Here is a 20,594-nt window from a genome sequence, read left to right as displayed (position 1 = left end):
CAAGAAGCAGAGTGAAAAAAAAAAAGCAGAGGGAATAAAAAACTGATGCTATCCGAAGAAACCCATAGCTAGACATGTTATAGTCAAACTTCTAAAAACTAAAGACAAAAACACATGAAAGCAGTGGAAAAGAAATGACATCTTACCTATGGAAACAAGAACTTCATGACAGATTTTTTTTTTCTTTTACCAGAAACCAGAGGCAAGAATAAAGTGCCAGAATTTTTAAAATTCTGAGATGGAAAAAACAAACAAATTCCTGTCAACCTAGAATTCTATTTTAAGTGAAAATATAATTCAGGAAAGAAAAGTAAATAGACATTCTTAGATAGAGGTAAAGAAAGACCTTTCTTTAAAGGCCTGTCTCTCTATCCTAAGGAAATTGTCTAAACAGAAAGGTAACAATAAAAGAAGGAAACTTGGAACACAGGAAGGAAAATGGTAAAAATAATGTAAGTTAGTGTAATAGACTTTCCTCTCTTCTTGGGTTTTAAATTATGTTTATTGAGTGAAACAAAAATTACAGTATTAGAATGTGATAAATTGGGCAGCCTGGGTTGCTCAGCCTTTTAGCACTGCCTTCAGCCCAAGGCATGATCCTGGAGACCTGGGATTGAGTCCCAGGTCAGGCTCCCTGCATGGAACCTGCTTCTCCCTCTGCCTGTGTCTCTGCCTCACTCTCTCTCTCCTCTGTGTATTCTCATGAATAAATAAATAAAATCTTAAAAAAAGAATGTGGGATCCCTGGGTGGTGCAGCGGTTTGGCGCCTGCCTTTGGCCCAGGGCAGATCCTGGAGACCCGGGATCGAATCCCACGTCAGGCTCCCGGTGCATGGAGCCTGCTTCTCTCTCTTCCTTTCTCTCTCTCTGTGTGATTATCATAAAAAATTTAAAATATTAAAAAAAAAGAATGTGATAAATTATGTATATAAGGTAATACCTCGAACAACCACTAAAATACAAAGCTGCACAGAGACTCAAATTCTATATAGATAATCAAAATAGGGTTATGAAAATGAAAATAATTACATTTTCTGGGACTCATGTAAAACTGTTTTTGAGACGAAAATTTACAGCACTGAGTACATCAGAAAAGTCCCAGTGACATCAGAAATCACACTTCCCACCTCACGAACCTAGAAATAAAAGAGCAAAATAAACACAAAGAAGCAGAAGAGAAGGACTAATGGAGATAGTAGAAATCAGTGAATGTAAAAATGGAAAAATATTAGAAAAAATAAGTTGGTTCTTTGAAAATCTTAATAAAGTTGAAAATTTCTAACAAGACTAATACAAGAACAAAAAAGAGCAAAGATACAAATTACCAATATAAAGAATGAAACAACAGAGAGCACTCTAGACTTTGCAACACAGGAGTATAAAAAGAGAAATAATTAGGGACACCTTTCCACACAATTTAGGTTGAAATAGACCAATTATTCAAAAAACTCAAGCTACCAGAGTTCACCCAAATTAAAATTATGTATTTAAATAGTCCTGTAACTTTTAAGGAAGTTAAATTTTAAATTGAAAATATGCAGAATTATATATCTTGTCCAAGATGTTTTCATTGGAGAATTATACCAAAGATTAAAAGAAGAATTAACATTAATTATACATTATTACTTCTGGAAAATAGAAAAGGGAACACATGTAAATTTATTTTATGACTTCTGTTATTAATCTGATACTCAGGGACACCTGGGGGGCTCAGCGGTTGAGCACCTGCCTTCAGCCCAGGGCATGATCCTGGAGTCCCAGGATCGAGTCCCAGGATCAAGTCCCACATCTGGCTCTCTGCATGGATCCTGCTTCTCTCTCTATGTCTTTGCCTCTCCCTGTGTGTGTCTCTCATGAAAAATAAATAAATAAATAAAATCTTTAAAAAAAAGACTCAGCTTTTCTGATACCCAAACCAGATAAAGTGCCAGAAAATAAAGCTGCAGATCATATGCCTCCATAAATATAGACCTTAAAATCCTTATTAACAAATACAGCAATATTTAAAAAGAATTATACTCCATGAACAAGAAGGGTTCATACAAAGGACTCAAGACTATTCAATATTTATAAGTTAATTGATGTAATCCACTAAATTAACAGGCTATACATGAGATATCACATGGTGCTATCAATGCAAAACAAACATTTGACAAAATTCAACACATAATTAAACCTCTCAGAAAAATAGGAATTATTAGGTACTTTTTCAAGTGTTTACAGAGCATATAATTAACTTACATGAAAGACCTAAAGCTTTCTCCCTCAGATTAGGAACAAGGCAATAATGTTCACTCTCACCACTCCTATTTATGTTGGAAGGTCTAGTCAATGCAGTAAGGCAAGAAAAGGAAAGAAAAGACATGCAGATTGCAAAAGAAGAAATAAAACTGTCCTACTTTTAAATGACATGAATGTCTATGAGAAAAATCCCAAGGAATCTTAAAAAGAAAACCCCTAGAAATAATAAATGGGTCCAGAAAGATTATAGGATAAAAATGTTATAAAATCATAGTATTTCTATACCAGCAATGGGCATATTTACTCTAAAATTTAAAATATATCAATTAAAATGGCTTAAAAATGAAATACCTAGGAATATATATATATATATTTACATATACATATATTTAATATACATATATTTAATATACAAAAATATACACATATTTAATGTGCAACATGTAGGGCATCTGGCTGGCTCAGTCATTAGATAATGGGACTCTTCATCTTCGGGTCTTGAGTTCAAGCCCCCATTGGGTGCAGAACTTAAAATATGTACAGCATTTTATACTGAAAACTACAATGATAATGAAAAAAATTAAAATATCTAAAAGAGAGACATATCTTGTTAATGGATTGGAATAAACAACCTAGTAAATATGTCAATTTTCCCCATGTTGATAATGTATTTTAACAAAATTTCTGTCAAAATTTCAAAAAGAATTCTTATATATATCATTAAGATTCTTCTAAAAGGTATATAAAAAAGGAAGCAAATATAATAGCTACAACAATTTGCCAAAGAATAAAAAAGTGAATCCATCCACTCATTTTTAAGACTTGCATAGCTTCTATACTCAGGGCTGTGTGGTATTTACATAAGGATAGATGGATGCATTAATGTAGTGAAAAAGGAACCCAGAAATAGACCTACACGAGTATCCCCAAGTGATTTTTGACAAGGATGCAAACGCAAATTAGTAGAAGATAGATAAGTCTCGATTCTTTTTGCTGTTGCGCTATGAATGTCCAATTACTTGAACACTATTGTTTGAAAAGCTTGTTTCAAACCTTATAAAATGAGCTCAGATTACAGAGTTAAATATAAAATGTAAAACTATAAAACTTCTAGAAATAAAAAAGAAAATGTTCAGGATTTAGGGCTGGTCACTAGACTTGTCACCAAAAGCATGATCTCTAAAAGAAAAAAATCATCAGCTGAACTTAATCAACATTAAAAACCTTTGCTCTGCAAAGGCTCTGTAAAGTGAAGCAAAAGAGAATCTTCTGACTGGAAGAAAATATTCCCATAACATGACAAACGACAAAGTATCTGAAATATATACAGCATTTTCAAATTCACCAACACACACACACACTCACACACACACACACACACACAAATTAGAAAAAGGACAATACATTAAAAACTTTCACTGAAAGAAATATGTGGAAGGAAAACAAGCACATAGAAAGATATTCGATGTTATTAAGTCTCGAGGAAATCCAAGTTAAAGCCACAATTAGACATCACAACATAATTATCAGAATGGTTAATGTAAAAAACAGGATAGTATTAGTACAAATTTGAAAGAATATACAGAAGCTGGATGACTCATAGATTTTTGTTGGAAACATAAAATGGGACAGCCACTCAGAAAATTAATTTGGCAGTTTTTAAAATAAAACTAAGTATCTATCAAATAACCTAGTATTTGTATTACTGGGTATGTGTTCTAGAGAAATGAAGACTTATGTCACACAAAACCTGTATATGAAGGTTTATAGTGGCTTTATTTATAAAGGCCAAAATCTGAAAACAGCCTGTGTCTTTTGATATATTCATAGTTAGACAAACCAAAGTACTGCCATACTATGGAATATTACTCAGCAATCAAAAGGAATAAAATCTTGATACACCCAAAAACCTGGGTGAATATCCAAATAGTTAGGCTGAATGAAAAAAAAAAAAAACCACCTAAAGTTAAATTCCATATGATTCCATCTATATAACATTCCCTAAATGACAAAATTATAGAAAATGGAAAAGAAATTCAGGTTGCCACATATTATGGAGGAGGCAGAATCAGGAAACATGTGGCTATGAAAGGCAACATTAGGGATTCTTCAGATGATGGAAATGTTCTGCATCTTTACTACTCAATGTCAATATCATGGTTTGATATTTTATTTTATTTATTAATTAATATCTTATCATCAGGGCAAGCTAAGTATAGGGTACATAGGAAACTCTCTGTATCATGTTTTACAAACCTGCATGTGAATCTACAATTACCTCAATTAAAATTTTAATTAAATCAATTATATGCTAAAGAAAATATCTTCTTGATTTTCTTTTACTATACTAAATGTAACTGTTTTCAGCAAATGCAAACATGTTTATTAAATAATATTGGTTTTTGAAAATAGAACTCAAACATGTATGCTATTATTACAAAGAGACGGAGGCACAGAGAATGAGGGCAAGAGAAGGAAAATGTACCAAAATAACATTTCTGAATACAATAAATGGTAAGGTCCAAAGAAAGTTAAAATTAGCAGAGGATTCCTTTTGAATGTCGGATTGAAAATAGTTCATTCCAATGCATATTTTTCATGGTCTCAATCCTTTTTTATTATGTCTATTTTATTTTCATGTAGAAACATAATGTGTCCTCATTCCTGCTTCATTCATTCTGCTAAGTGCCTACAATATGACAATTTTTGTTTCAGTACTATTGCATCTAGGGAGGAAATTGATGTGTTTTATATTATTTTCCTTGCTGAATTGTTTTTTTTAAAACCTGATTTAGCATTCATTTATTAACATACTTGGATGTTTAGCATGTTCCAGCAATGTGCCAAGAGATATATCTAAAGCACTGGTGTCTGACACTTTTGTCCAAATTAAATTTTAATGTTATTAACAGTTTCAATTACCATTGATTACAACATTCTCAAGTTTCACCGGGCTGGCATGAGCTTCAACAACTGTGAATAGTAATAGCTGTTTTCATGAACAGAAGATCCCTGTGGGGAGGCTGTCATTAGAAACCATATGACTGCCAGAGAGCACTTCAGTATGTCAATTCCCCAATGTTCTGTAGTCATCAAGACAAAATCGTACTTTGTTTTCATAGTTCCAACACATTGTTAAATAATGTGAACCGAATTACCACTTGCTAATATCCCATAAGGGATTTTTCGGGTTGCAGTATAACCTGCTATGGGTATAACTTGTCAGTGTGGAATGACTGTTATTCAAATACTTGTCACGACAAATTCTTTCTTATGATAAATTTATCATCATTCTTCTGTTTTAAAGTTTCTTAAAGAAGAAGGAATTCAATTGTACTCACAACTGGCACACCTTGAGTGCATGCAGTATTTTAAACACTAACATATGTTGGTAATATGAAGTAGGGCATGACTGGTGCACAAGAAGCTATTTTCTATAAAGGATGCAAGACATAAAAGACATAAATACATATATATGCTTATATATTACATACATGCTTATATATTTATATAAGCACAAAACAATAAATTCTATGCCATAGTGTCATTGAAAATATGTAAGTATAGCTAATGAAATAGCTGATAATACTTGTGGAAAGTCAAGAACAAAACCAGTATATTCTAAAACAGGGCTTGGAAAAAGATAGAGAAATACGAGAGGAAGATTATTGTAGATGTAGAGACAGAAAAGACTGAATTTCCAAGATATGAAAATGCATGAAGAAAAGTAGAGGAAGCCATAAAGTATTCTTTAGCTCACTCTTGATTCTTAGCATAATGGATATCTAACATTCTCTAACACTATAGATGATATCTAACAGAAAATTAATATATTTAAAAATATGACATATAGTGTTTCCTAACATAAGAATTTAAATATGTACTCCCTTGACTCTCTTAATATGTAGTGTTATAGTTTATTTTATTACAAATACATTAATTAGAAATATTATAATAACATATATGATTATTTCACATCAAAAACTTTTCCATGTTTTTATCATTATGGAGTTTTATTTTGGTTACTATATACCATCTTTTTTATGTTTTCTGATATGTTGAACATGGATCCAAGAAAGAGATTCATTTTGCCACAGTATAGCTATATTTTGTAATATTTTCTGGGGTCTATAAAAAATACAAAGCTTCTTAATCCATTCTTGCAGACAGAAAAAACTAAAGCACATTCTCAAAAACAGATTCCATAATACTGTAAAAAACCTATTCCAGCACTTTGGAATAAAATGGTTATACTGTTGGTGAGAATAGAAACTTGTGCAGCCACTCTGGAAAACAATATGGAGGTTCTTCAAGAAGTTAAAAATCGAACTACCTTACAATCCACCTATTGCACTTCTAGGTATTTACCCAAAGATTACAAAAATACTGATTCAAAGGGATCCACACATTCAGAAGTTTATAGCAGTGTTATCAACAATAGCCAAATTGGGGAAAGCCCCAATGTCCATCAACTGATGAATGTATAAAGATATGCTATGTATATATATACATGGGGATATTGCCCAGCCATTATAATGAGAGAGAGAGAGAGAGAGAGAGAGAGAATGAAATCTTTCAATTTGCAAGGATGTGGATGGAGCTAGAAAGTGTTTTGCTAAGTGAAATGAGTCAGAGAAATACAAATACCATATGATTTTCACTCATATGTGGAATTTAAGAAATACATCAGATCAACATGAAGCAGAGGAAAGGAGGCAAATCATAAAACAGACTCTTAATTACAGAGAACAAAATGAGGGTTGCTGGAGGGGAGGTGGGCAGGGAATGGGTTAAATAGGTGATGGGGATTAAGGAGAGCACTTGTGAAGAATACTAGGTGTTGTATATAGGTGATGAATCACTAGACTGTACACTTGAAACTAAAGTTATACTGTATATTAACTAAGTGTAACTTAAATAAAAACTTAGAAAAATGGGGATCCCTGGGTGGCGCAGCAGTTTAGCGCCTACCTTTGGCCCAGGGCGTGATCCTGGAGACCCGGGATCGAATCCCACGTCGGGCTTCTGGTGCATGGAGCCTGCATCTCCCTCTGCCTATGTCTCTGCCTCTCTCTCTCTCTCTCTGTGTGACTATCATAAATAAATAAAAAAATTTAAAAAAAAACTTAGAAAAATGAAAAAAATACATTGGGAGAATTTTTTTTTGAAATCTAAGTATCCAAAATCAATAAAGAATTTATCAAACTCAACATCCAAAGAATAATCTAGTCAAGAAATGGGTAAAAGACATATACAGACATTTCTTTAAAGAAGACATTCAAACGGTCAATAGATACATGAAAAGATGATCAACATCACCTGGCATCAGGGAAATATAAATCAAACCCACAATGAGATATCACCTCACTCCAGTCAGAATGGCTAAAATTAACAACTCAGGAATCAACAGATGTTGGTAAGGATTGGAGAAAGGGAAACCCTTTTAACACTGTTGGAGGGAATGCAAGCTGGAGCAGCCACACTGGAAAACAGTATGGAGGTTTCTGAAAAGTTTAAAATATTCTATGACCCAGCAATTGCACCACTAAGTATTCACTCCAACGATACAAATGTAGTGATCTGAAGGGGCACCTGCATCACAATGTTTTAGCAGCAATGTCCACAATAGCCAAATATGGAAAAAGGCCCAGTGTCCATCCACAGATGAATGGCTAAATAAGATGTATGTGTGTGTGTGTGTGTGTGTGTGTGTGTGTGTATATATATATATATAATGAAATATTACTCAACCATCAAAAAGAATGAAATCCTGCCTTTTGCAATGACTTGGATGGGACTACAGAGTATTTTGCTAAGCAAAATAAGTCAGATAAAGACAATTATCACATGATCTCATTTATATGTGCAATTTAAGAAACAAAACAGAGGATCATAGGGGAAAGAAGGAAAACAGAATAAGATGAAATCAGAGAGGGAGATAAACCATGAGAGACTCTTAATTCTAGGAAACAAACTGAGGGTTGCTAGGGTGCAGAAAGGTAGGGACTGGCCTACCTGGGTGCTGAGAATTAAGGAGAGCATGTGATCTATTAAATACTGATGTTATATATAACTGATGAATCATTTAACCCTATCTCTGAAACTAATAAAATTTAAAAAAATTAAAAACAAACAAAAACAAATTTTTAAAAATAATAAAATTAAAAAATATGTTTCTATATTATGATCAATTAGTGATTATTCTAGGTTTACAAAGATTATTTGTGTGGACCTCAGTTATTTACTTAAAAAACTCTCTAAAATATATATATATATATATATACACATACACATATGTATGTATATATAAAAGATTTATGTAATACCATATTAAATATATATATTTATGTGTTAAAGAGTGTTCAAATCTGACTCATTAGTTGATATGTTTGCTATATTCATATAAAACAGATTACACAACCTGATGTCTATAAGGCTATTAAAGATCTTGCCTAAACTCAGTTTTAAGCCCATGCCAGTCCAAACCTTCTTATGATAAATTCCTGTGACTTACTTCCTCAGGTTTTTCATTTGTTACCTTTCAAATACCAGCACTCACATGTCACCTTTATTCTTTATATCTCATGTGATGCCCTGGGGTCAGAGACAAGTCCTTTCATTGGTTTGTACAAAAAATGTATTTCCATGCAGCATCTTCTAATAAATCAATAGTTCCTGAAAATTTAGTGGTTATTGTAATCGGAGTGCACTACAATCTCCTGGTTCCTGGCTTTAGCCTCCCTCTACTTATTTTCTCTTTTGTGAGACCTTAATAACAATGAACAAGCCCTACAACTATTTCAAAGTCAGCAGTGTTTCCATATCCTGAATCTTAGATTTAAGTTTTTAAGTCAAATGGTTGCAATACCCAACAAAAAATTTCAATTTATAAGGGACTAATGGTGAACAAAATTTTCTCAAAATTTGTACCCTTTGGTAGCATAGAATAAAAAGGTATTCCCAGTTAGCCATTCAAACGGTCCCTGGATGTGGTCCATTGGTCATTTTATGCACATATGTTGACACAGTTCTGGCAGTACTAATGATGGAGAAAATAAATCACTGATAAACAAGAACCTAATTCATGTAGAAAACATACAGGCAGATTTACTTTATGGTCCTTCTTTTAGTACTAAGGCCAAACTAATTTCTCTGATAGTACAAAGTTCCTTAAAATATTTGCAGCCGCCCTGTGTTTCTATGGAATAAAATGAGTCATGTAAGTAAGGAAAAGCTGGAGAAAACAATATGTATTTTTTAAAATCCATTTTTATTGGCCCTATAGTTTGAGAAAATTCCTTTTTGTCTCTATTATTAAATTGATTGTTAAGTTTTAAGTTTTATTCTTACTTTCACTCATTTCTTTGCCTTCACGATAATTAGATAGAAGAGAAAAGAAGTTCCATCATGAGCATCCTGCAGATGCCATTTTAAAATCCTTTCACATTGTTTTAAGCAATAATCCATGAGATGGAGAGTTGGACATATTATTCTTAAATAAAAAGATCTCTTTATATCTCTTATTGGGTTACCGGGTGATAGAAATAGATTTAAAACTAACAAGTGAGGTGATAACATATTAAAATATATTCAAAATCATTCATTTTTCAAAGCAGATTTTAGCAAAGCATTTTTTAATTTAAAAAGACAAACGTTTTTAACAAGTGATATTAGCTAAAGTTTTGGGAAATTGGTTCACTCATATACTAGGATTGGAAGTATAAATTAATGTATCTACCTTGAATCTCAATGGGCAATACCCATCAATGTTTTAAAACAAAAGACATAGCACAAAGACCCAGATATTTTCTTTCTCACACACAAACTCACAAATAAGCACAAAGATATTTCTATAACAATTGTTATTGCATAATCCTTAATACAAATTATTATAAATAATCTATATATGCATTAACAAGACTAGTTACATCTTTTTTGATGAAACTGTAATATGAATAGTCATAAGGAAATGAAGTCCTATTCATTATTATTACACTTACTATGTAACCTTGGGCAGAGCACTGTGTACAAAGAGGAATTTTGACTTGGTCAGCTTTTCTTTATATATCCCTGATGATAAGAATTACTAAGGATACTCACTAACAATATAAATTCTCAGGCTTTATTTACAGGATCATAATCCTTGGGGAAGGGACCTGGGAATGTCCATGTCTAAGGAGTACCTGGAAGAGTCTTTAATAAAATTTGGGAAACACCAGTATAGACCATTCCTAAAATTTCTTAAAGTTCTTAAATTCTAAAAATGTAAATATTAAATTTGAGCATCTACTATGATCTACATATTACACAAAGGATTATGAGTGATCAGGAAACATACTAACAGGAAACAAAAATCAGATATATTGGGAGGCAACAGGGATTTGTGATTTAGTTGGAGATCTTCACATATGTGACTAATGTTACCTGCTTGATATACAAATACATCTTCTTAAATTTGCATAATCATGCTACTTCTACTTGTTTATATTAATAGGTACTCCAAATTTCTCTTTCAAAGCCCAGTTTCCACTTCCCGAGCACCCGTCTTACTGAGATAGTGAAGGGTCAGTCCTATTTCCAACCAGCATGTGAAATACCCAGAGATCTTGAAAACAACACTGTTTTAGCTGCCAAGGACTTACTACCAGGTTGATGGGTGCTTTATAGTCTAGTTTCACATGCTGGATGAGTGTTGCTCTATGATAAGAAACCCAGTTTCACAGATGCTTTTTTTTTTTTTTTATCCTCAAAAGTTAAGCAACTGTTGCAACTTTTTTACACAAGATTGAAGCCCTTTCAAAATTTTCAGATTGTTATTAATAATCTGTAGACTATGCTCACATACCTAGATGTAATCCAGGAATACTCTGTCCTTTAGGAATCAAAAGAAGTGGACCTATTCAAGCATCGTTCCTGAAATCCTGGGACCGTTGGTGGGGAATTATGTTATCTTCTGGCTCCAACATCTTGTTTAAGATCTTGAATTAAGTTAATGATAGAATTTCTGTGTCCTTTTCTTCCCCAAAGTCTTTTGTATTGCATTTTAGCCCAGTTTTTTTCAGTTATAAAATAGAATCACTTGGGCTCCTGGGTGTCTCAGTGGTTGAGTGTCTGCCTTTGGCTCAAGTCATGATCCGGGATCAAGTCCACCACTGGGCTCCTTGCAGGGAGCCTGTTTCACCATGTGCTGGTGTTTTTTCCTTTTTCTCTGTGTCTCTCATGAATACATAAATAAAATCTAAAAAAAATAAATAAATAGAATCACTGCAGAGCTGCTTTTATTGCAATAAAACAGAATTTGAAGATTTTGAAGTCATGAGCAACTTAAAATTTAATTAGAATATCCCTGTTTTATTTTAGGTAATTCTCCCCCTGGAAGTTTCTCAGTGGCCAACATTTTTAAGAAGGTTCTGGCATCCTGCCATGTTTGCTGGTCCTCCTATACTTGATCTTTTCTTAAAAGTTGCTCTCAGTTTTTTGTAGGCAATTATGCAGAACTGAGACTGTATCTCTTTGTTGTAGTCTCTTTATGGTATGACCTTTGGGCCTTTTGGGGAAACAAAAGTAAAAACAAAATATTCTCCAAACTTAAAACAAACAAACAACAAAAACCTTCTCCACAAAGTAGAAGAGCAAGATACATTTTATTATTTGAATACACAGTACACTAGAATGCAATGTGCATTATGGGCAATCCATTAAAGGGACTGCAAAGACATAAGAAATCTCACCCTCTTCTATAACCAAGCAGGTAGGACACTTACGTGTTTTCTCAAGATAAACGACAACTAGTCCTCAGGGAAGGCAGCAGCATCACTTGTCGCACACAGTTCACCCTAATTCACTGGTAATTTGGACAACCATTTATACTCACTACCTGCCTTATCCAAAGCAAAAATAAATTTCTTCTATATTTGTAATGGGGTAGGCTTGCAACTTGGAGCCAGGAAACACCTGAAATTAGCCTTCTACTTCTCCACAGGCCGGGGGACAAAGGGTGCCTGTCTTCCTTGATGTTTACATTTCAAAGAGATGGTTCCTAGGTCCTTAAGAAAGACATTGTTGTGTTGTAAAGCTGACAAGAAGTTTATTTAGCTTGTAAAAAGATTTACATACATCTCAAAGGAGCAGAAAAGAATTCACAAGTGCAGGTTTTCTAAAATAAATGCTTCATGAAAGGAGAAGGAAAATTTCCCCTTTTCAACCCTGAGAATTAAATATTTAATTTTCTTATCTTAATTTTAATTTTCTTATTTAATTTATTATTATATTTTAATTTCTAATTTTAATTTCTTATTTAATTTAGTTTCTTATTTTAATAATAGATATTTCATTTATTTTAATTTTCTAAATTTGATTTCTTACAGGCCTCACCTCTCAAAGTGCTCTATAAATGTATTTTGCTGACCAAAAGCTATATTATGGCATAATCGTCGGAGGCAAAGGTGACTAGAGACAGTTTCAGTTTAAATTTCACTTATTTACTGTTAACAGATAACCAACAGAGTAACAACGTTCCAATATCTCTAGCATCTTTTGTCACAAAGAAGTTTTTTAGTGTATTCTCCAGAATACAAAGATAGGCTGTACAGTATCAAGTTTTGAAACTGGAAAATCTTTACAAATCAACAAAGTCAATGGCTTCTTTTTTTCTGGTGTGAGGTAAATTAAGACATCTAATTAGTAACCAAACCTGAACTGGCACTTGAGCCTTTTAATAATCAGTCCACTTTACATTACACCTTTTGCCTCTTATTATAGAAATAGAATAAAGTAGAATATTTATGGGGATAAACCCAAAACTTATTAGGCATATTAAATATAAAATAATATTCTCTAAGTGTTCCAAAGGGAATTTCTCTTTCTCCAACTGTTTGGCCTACATTCGTCACTGCAGGGGAAATTTTTTTATTGGGCAAATAAATCAAATTAGGAATAATACATTAGTCACAACTGTGAAAATGCTATCTTGAAAAGTTACAATGTTTACCTGATTATTTAGGAAGATTTGGGGGATCCCTGGGTGGCGCTGTGGTTTGGCACCTGCCTTTGGCCCAGGGCGTGATCCTGGAGACCCGCGATCGAATCCCACGTCAGGCTCCCGGTGCATGGAGCCTGCTCCTCCCTCTGCCTATGTCTCTGCCTCTCTCTCTCTCTCTCTCTCTCTCTGTGACTATCATAAATAAAAATTTAAAGAAAAGGAAGATTTGTAATATTGCAGCCCCAATCAGCAGAAGTACACATCGCTCCTAGTAAAATACAACTTTTCTATAGCTTGTGTACACGTAAATAGCAAGTTTGAAGTTTGAAGTTTTTAGCAATACTTATACTGTAGTTTTCTTCCTGTGGTTTTTATCTGATTTCTTTGTTTATCTGATTGCCTGAATTTGCATAAGACATGAAAAGCTTCAGTTTTGCGAATGAGATAACATTGACAAGCCTCCTTGGAACAGATGTAGCCTTTCTTGCCACTGTCATTTAAGCTCTTGCCTGTTGCTGCATTTTACATTTATGATATCATACATATAAAATTCTAATCTGTGTTACTCCATTTTTGTAAAGCTCTCCACTGGATTAAAATTTCCCCATCCATCATCTTCTGAATGTGGCAATATTTCATTTACTTCAAAAATAATTTAATGAATTCAGCTACCATTTAAACACTGTTGATAATAAAGCCTTGAAACCTACATGACTATAAGTTTAGGTCTGATTTTGGTCCATATTTAATTTTGATTGTCAGCAGAAAGAAAAAATGATTTGTATTTATTTTATTTCACATAGTGATATATTAAATTTATTAAGATGTGTATCTACAATTCCCTATGTTCTGAATTTAATGTTTATTATATTATGTAGTTTCAGCTGATGGCACATTATGTAATGCATTGCATCTAATTTAGTCATTTGATAGTTCTGGGAGACTCAAAGGCATCTAGAGCTAGCTCACCATGGAGATGGCTGTTGATGTTTCTCTGGTGAGAAATGGCTTTCACTTAAAAATTGCAAGTCTATTAGCCTACCTCTAATAGAAATCTATTATTAATGATTCAGCAGCAGGTAAGTCAGCTCATATAAATGTGGATACATCATATTCTTCTGGAAGCAAAAGTAAAAGGTCATCTCCTAAGCAATTACGACAAGGTTTTAAAGGTATTTATATGATTTTTTTTTTTGCCATTTTAACTCACTTTTGCATTTAAATTTCAGACAAGATCAGAGAGAAACTTGATCCTATAATAACGTTTTCTATTTTTCATCGATTAAACAGAGAAACAAAAGTCAAATTATAGATAATAATTGTGTTTAAAATGGCAAGTGTTGTCTAATAAAAATCCGGGAAACAATAAATTCCATATCATTCTATGAAAGGTAGAATCTTTAAGATAGTACACTCAAAAGAAATCTAAAGTAACAATTCATTACATCATATTTATTTTTTTTTATTTTTTATTTTTACATCATATTTATATTTTAGTCTTTATTTACTATAAATTAATCCTTATATTTCTATCAGTAGTGTTTATCTTGGGACTTAGACATGGTACACAAAGGTTTTGAACATGCTATATTAACGCCAAGAAAACTTACATTTGGATTTAAATGTGCTTTTGTTTCCAATTGATACTACACATTTTCTTTAAAGTTTTTTGAAATATAAGGCAAATTAAAAGATCTTATTGTCTCTGTATTCATTTTGTTGATCCTAATTATGTTTAAACATATAAAAATGTATTCATTCAAATAGTATAGTGAACTCACTTTCATTTTATTCTTAAATCAAAGTACTTTAATACTTCAAACAAATATTTGTGATAGGATGAAATCTATTGAAACCAATTTAATCTAAAACTTGATAATCAATGTGGCTGACATTCCAATATAACCAGTTTTAGCTAGAGAGATACTTTGTTCAGTGCTATGCTTCTCAGACAGATATTTGATAGAATGCCACTCAGGAGAAAAGCTGTACACCCACTGTGGCATATCCCTGGAATTTTAATTTTCCCCAAAGATTTGGAGAAATTAATTCATAGCTCTTATAAAAATGAATATTCATTGCTCAAATAGTATAGAATGAAAACTATTGGCATTCTGAGGGCCCTGTGTGTTCTATCTCTGGAGCCTTAGTTGTGGTGGGGGAATATTTGTTCTCTGCCTTTAAAATCATTTCTCTTAAAAAGATAGTGTTTGAATGCCTTTAGTCACTGATAATTTTTGTAAGTTCTTTTTTCTAAAAGATTTTATTTATTTGAGAGAGAGAGAAAGCATGAGGAAGGGGTGTGTGTGGGGAGAAGAGCAGAGGGAGAAGGAGAAGCAGACTCCTCACTGAGTGGGAAGCCCACTATGGGACTGGAGTTCGATTATGGGTCTTTAACATGGGATGATGAATATATATATATTTTACTTTACCATATCTCAGGGATGATCCCTGATTACCATGTATTTCTATTTTTTTTTTAGCAACTACTCTTCAATGAGTGCCTATAATATGCCAGATCCAAACACTTTTGTAATATCATTAACTGCATGTAAAATATTCCTAATTGACTGCAAATAATTTTATGATTGTTGATTCATAGATATTTGCAGTCATAAACTGTTCCTGGAGTCACATATTCATTTGTTTACAGGAATGTGGCTCTAGTGAAGTGAGTTATCCTTTTTAAAAAAATTTAAATTCAGGGATGCCTGGGTGGCTCAGTGGTTGAGCATCTGCCTTTGGCTCAGGTGTGATCCTGTGATCCTGGGATCAAGACCCACATTGGGCTCCCTGCATAGAGCCTGCTTCTCCCTCTGCCTACATCTCTGCCTCTCTCTGTGTGCCTCTCGTGAATAAATAAATAAAATCTTAAATTAAAAAAATACAAATTTAAATTCAAATAAAATATATAATATATCATCAGTTTCAGAGGTGGAGGTCAGTGATTCATCAGTCTTACATAATAATACCCAGTGCTTATTATATCACATGCTCTCCTTAATGCCCATTACCAGTTATCCCTTCCTCTCATCCCCCTCCCCTCCAGCAACCCTCAGTTTGTTTCCTATGATTAAGAGTGTGGTTTATCTCTGTCTCTGATTTCATCTTATTTTATTTTTTCCTCTCTTCCCCTGTGATCCATCAAAAGAAAGCTGGCATAACAGCCCTTATATCAGACAAATTAGATTTTAAACAAAAGACTGAAATAAGAGATGAAGATGGGCACTATCTCATAATTAAAGGGTCTATCCAACAAGAAGATCTAACAATTGTAAATATTTATGCCCCTAACATTAGACCAGCCAATTATATAAACCAAATAATAACAAAATTAAAGAAATACACCAACCATAATACCATAGTAATAATAGTACCAACCAATACATAATACAATAATAATAATAGTACAATAATAAATTATTGTACAATAACACAATAATACATAATAGGACTTTAACACCCAACTCACTGTAATGGACAAATCATCTAAGTAGAAGATCAACAAGGAAACAAGGGCTTTGACTGACACACTGGACCAGATGGACTTCACAGATATAGTCAGAACATTCTACTTTAAAGCAACAGAATATACATTCTCCTCGAGTGCACATGGAACATTATCCAGAAGAGATCATATATTGAATAAAAATTCAGGTCTCAAGCCGTAACAAAGGACTGGGATCATTCCCTGCATATTTTCATATCACAATGGTTCGAAACTGTAACTCAATCATAAGAGGAAATTTGGAAAGAACTCAAATACATGGAGGATAAAGAACATCCTACTAAAGAATGAATGAGTCAACAAGGAAATTAAAGAAGAATTAAAAAAAAAATTCATGGAAACAGATGAAAATGAAAACAGTTGTTTAAAACCTTTGGGATACAGCAAAGCTGATCCTAAGAGGGACATATATAGCAGTGTAAGCCTTTCTCAAGAAACAAGAAAGGTCTCAAATACACAACTTAACCTTACACCTAAAGAAGCTGGAGAAAGAACAGTAAATAAGCCTAAACCCAGCAGGAGAAAGGAATTAATAAAGGTTAGAGCATAAATCAATAAAATAGAAACCAAAAGAACAGTAGACTAGATCAACAAAACTAAGAGCTGATTCTTTTAAAGAATGAATAGATTGATAAACCCTTGGCCAGACTTATCAAAAAGAAAAGAGGTTTTGTTTTGTTTTGTTTTGTTTTGTTTTGTTTTGTTTTGTTTTGTTGTTTTGTTTTTTGAAGATTTGGAGGCAGGGCAAGCTGGTGGAGGAGCAAGGTCCTCATCTCTCCCGGCCCCATCAACTTCCCTAGATAACTTTCAAAATACCCTAACACCTATGAATCCGACCCGAGATTTAAAGAGAGAACAGCCAGAGAGCTGCAGAGAGAAGGGTTTTCACTTCTCACAAGGTAGGAAGGCGGGGAAAAAAAAAATTTTAAAAAGGACCCAGTGGGGGAGGGGCCCCTCGAAGAGCCGGGCTAAGGGGGACAGCAAGGGCTTCCAACAGGAAAGCACAGCCTCGGAGAAGCGGGGACTTTAAAAGTCTGCCCCGGATTCCTCCCAGAAAGGTGCTCAGCAGGGAAAGCGGGCAGGACCGCAGGAGGAGCCGTGGGGCCCCCAGGTTCCAGGAGTCACTAACAGAGGGGTGCCCGGGGCAGAGCCGCCACACCCCACAGGCGGGGGCTCCGCAGGAGGGGGCTGCACCTGCTGCCTTCAGGAGCCGCGCCCCAGGGAGCGTGATTCCAGCAGCGCAGGCCCCAGATACCAGGGCACCAGGGGACATGGCCGATCCTGCGCTCCACCAGGGACAGGCGGAGGCAGGGAGGGCCCAGGACAGCGAGGATGGTCCTGCTGCCACGTGCCCCAAGCTGTGCAGGTCAGCGCCCTGCCCCCGGAGCATCCAGGCCCCTGTGCACTGGGAGCTGCGGTGGTTACTGGGGAGCTGACTCCAGGGCTGGGGAGCTGGCCGCTGCCAGTGTGGTTGTTCCTCCTGGTGTCACCCTGTGCACGGGACAGAGCGGGGCCAACAGGGGACAGGGGCCTCACGGGGTCAACAGCTCCCACTGACCTGGGCACCTGGCAGGAGGCGGGGCAGCTCCCCAGGTGCACACACCTGGGAATCGGCACAGCAGGCCCCTCCCCCAGAAGACCAGCTGGAAGGACAGGGGGAGAGCAAGTTCTTGACAGAGGAGTGCTGGAAAGCTCCAGGGAAAGTCAAGGGATTTACAGTATGTAAGAACCAGAGGGTACCCCTCCTATTTTTTTTCCTTCCTTTTTCCAGTACGACTCCTTTTTATATCAGACTATAAATTTCCAATTTTTTCCCTCTTTTCCTACCTTAACTACAATATTTTACCACCTCTTCATTTTTATTTTCTTCCTTTTTGACTTTTATATTTATACAATTACAGGTCCTAGATATATGTTCCACTTCTAGATTCCCTTCAACATACTCAACTTAATTTTGGGAGATATACAAGATATGTTTTTGTTGTTATTATTGTTTTGTGTTTTTTGTTTTCTCTGCCTCATTTTGTTTTACAATGAGGAAGTTAATATATGACCAGCATGCACCCAGAACCAAGTGGTATACCATGCTGGTTGATTCTGTGAGATTCCTCATTCCCATTCTTCCTCCCTCTTTTATCTCATTTACTGTTTTGGTGGTCCATGTTGAGGCTTTCTGCAAGTATTTCTGGTTTATATAAACTTGGGGTTGAGCATCTTCAAACATACAGAACTTAATATACTCAGAACCAAGAGGGTCACCCTCTAGGACCCTTTAGGTCTCCCTTCATTACAACTTCATCACCACCAGCATCTCCCAGTCTCCCCTTTTATTCTTCTCCTTTTTTTTTCCCGTTTTTTCTTTTGTTTTTCCTCTTTACTTTTGCTTTTTTTCCCTCTTTTTCTCATTTTTTTCTCTTATTCTTTGGGATTCTTGGCCTTTTATTTTTTAGTACTTTTTTTTTTTTTAATTTGTATTTCACTTTAATGGTCCTTTTGTTTTATTTCCTTCTGACCTTTGTTTTCAATCTCTGGTCTCTGACCTTGTCAGAATCATCTAGGGTGAAATTTATTTAGGTCGTGGTTGATATTCTTGACTCAGCCTGGTCATAAAGCCACTCTGCACTGAGCAAAATGACTAGAAGGAAAAATTCACCACAAAAGAAAGAATCAGAAACAGTACTCTCTGCTACAGAGTTACAGAATTTGGATTACAATTCAATGTCAGAAAGCCAATTCAGAAGTACAATTATAAAGCTATTGGTGGCTCTGGAAAAAATGCATAAAGGATTCAAGAGACTTCATGGCTGCAGAATTTAAATCTAATCAGGCCGAAATTAAAAATCAATTAAATGAGATGCAATCCAAACTGGAGGTCCTAACAATGAGGGTTAGTGAGGTAGAAGAAAGAGTGAGCAACATAGAAGACAAATTGATGGCAAGAAAGGAAACTAAGGAAAAAAGAGAAAAACAATGAAAAGACAATGAGGAAACGTTAAGGTAAATAAATGATAGCCTTAGGAGGAAAAATCTATGTCTAATTGGGGTTCCAGAGAACACCAAGAGGGCCAGAGGGCCAGAAAACATATTTGAATAAATCATAGCGGAGAACTTCCCTAATTTGGGGAGGGAAACAGGCATTCAGAGCCAATCTCTGGTCAGAGATAGAGTGGTACCCCCCAAATCAATAAAAACCGTTCAACACCTCCACATTGAATAGTGAAACTTGCAAATCCCAAAGATAAAGAGAAAATCCTTAGAGCAGCAAGAGACAAGAGATCCCTAAGTTATATGGGGAGAAATACTAGATTAACAGCAGACCTCTCCACGGAGACCTGGCAGGCCAGAAAGGGATGGCAGGATATATTCAGGGTCCTAAATGAGAAGAACATGCAGCTAAGAATACTTTATCCAGCAAGGATCTCATTCAGAATAGAAGGAGAGATAAAGAGCTTCCATGATAGGCAGAAACTGAAAGAATATGTGACCACCAAACAACTCAGCAAGAAATATTAAAGGGGACACTGTAAAATAAAGAGGAAGCCCAAAGAAATAATCCACAAAAACAAGGGCTGAATAGGTATTACGATGACACTAAATTCTATCTTTCAATAGTTAACTCTGATCGTGAATGGGCTAAATGAATCCATCAAGACACAAGGTTTCAGACTGAATAAAAAAGCAAGACCCATTTATTTGCTGTGTATAAAAGACTCATTTGAGACCCAAGGACACCTCCAGCCTGAAACTGAAAGGTTAGAGAACCATTCACCATTCAAATGGTCCTCAAAAGAAAGCTGGGGTAGCAATCCTCATATCAGATAAATTAAAGTTTATCCCAAAGACTATACTAAGAGATGAAGAGGG

The sequence above is a fragment of the Canis lupus genome, chromosome 16 (assembly GCF_011100685.1).
Source record: "Canis lupus familiaris isolate Mischka breed German Shepherd chromosome 16, alternate assembly UU_Cfam_GSD_1.0, whole genome shotgun sequence".
NCBI classification, from domain to species: Eukaryota; Metazoa; Chordata; class Mammalia; order Carnivora; family Canidae; genus Canis; species Canis lupus.
This window is presented reverse-complemented; position numbering follows the sequence as displayed.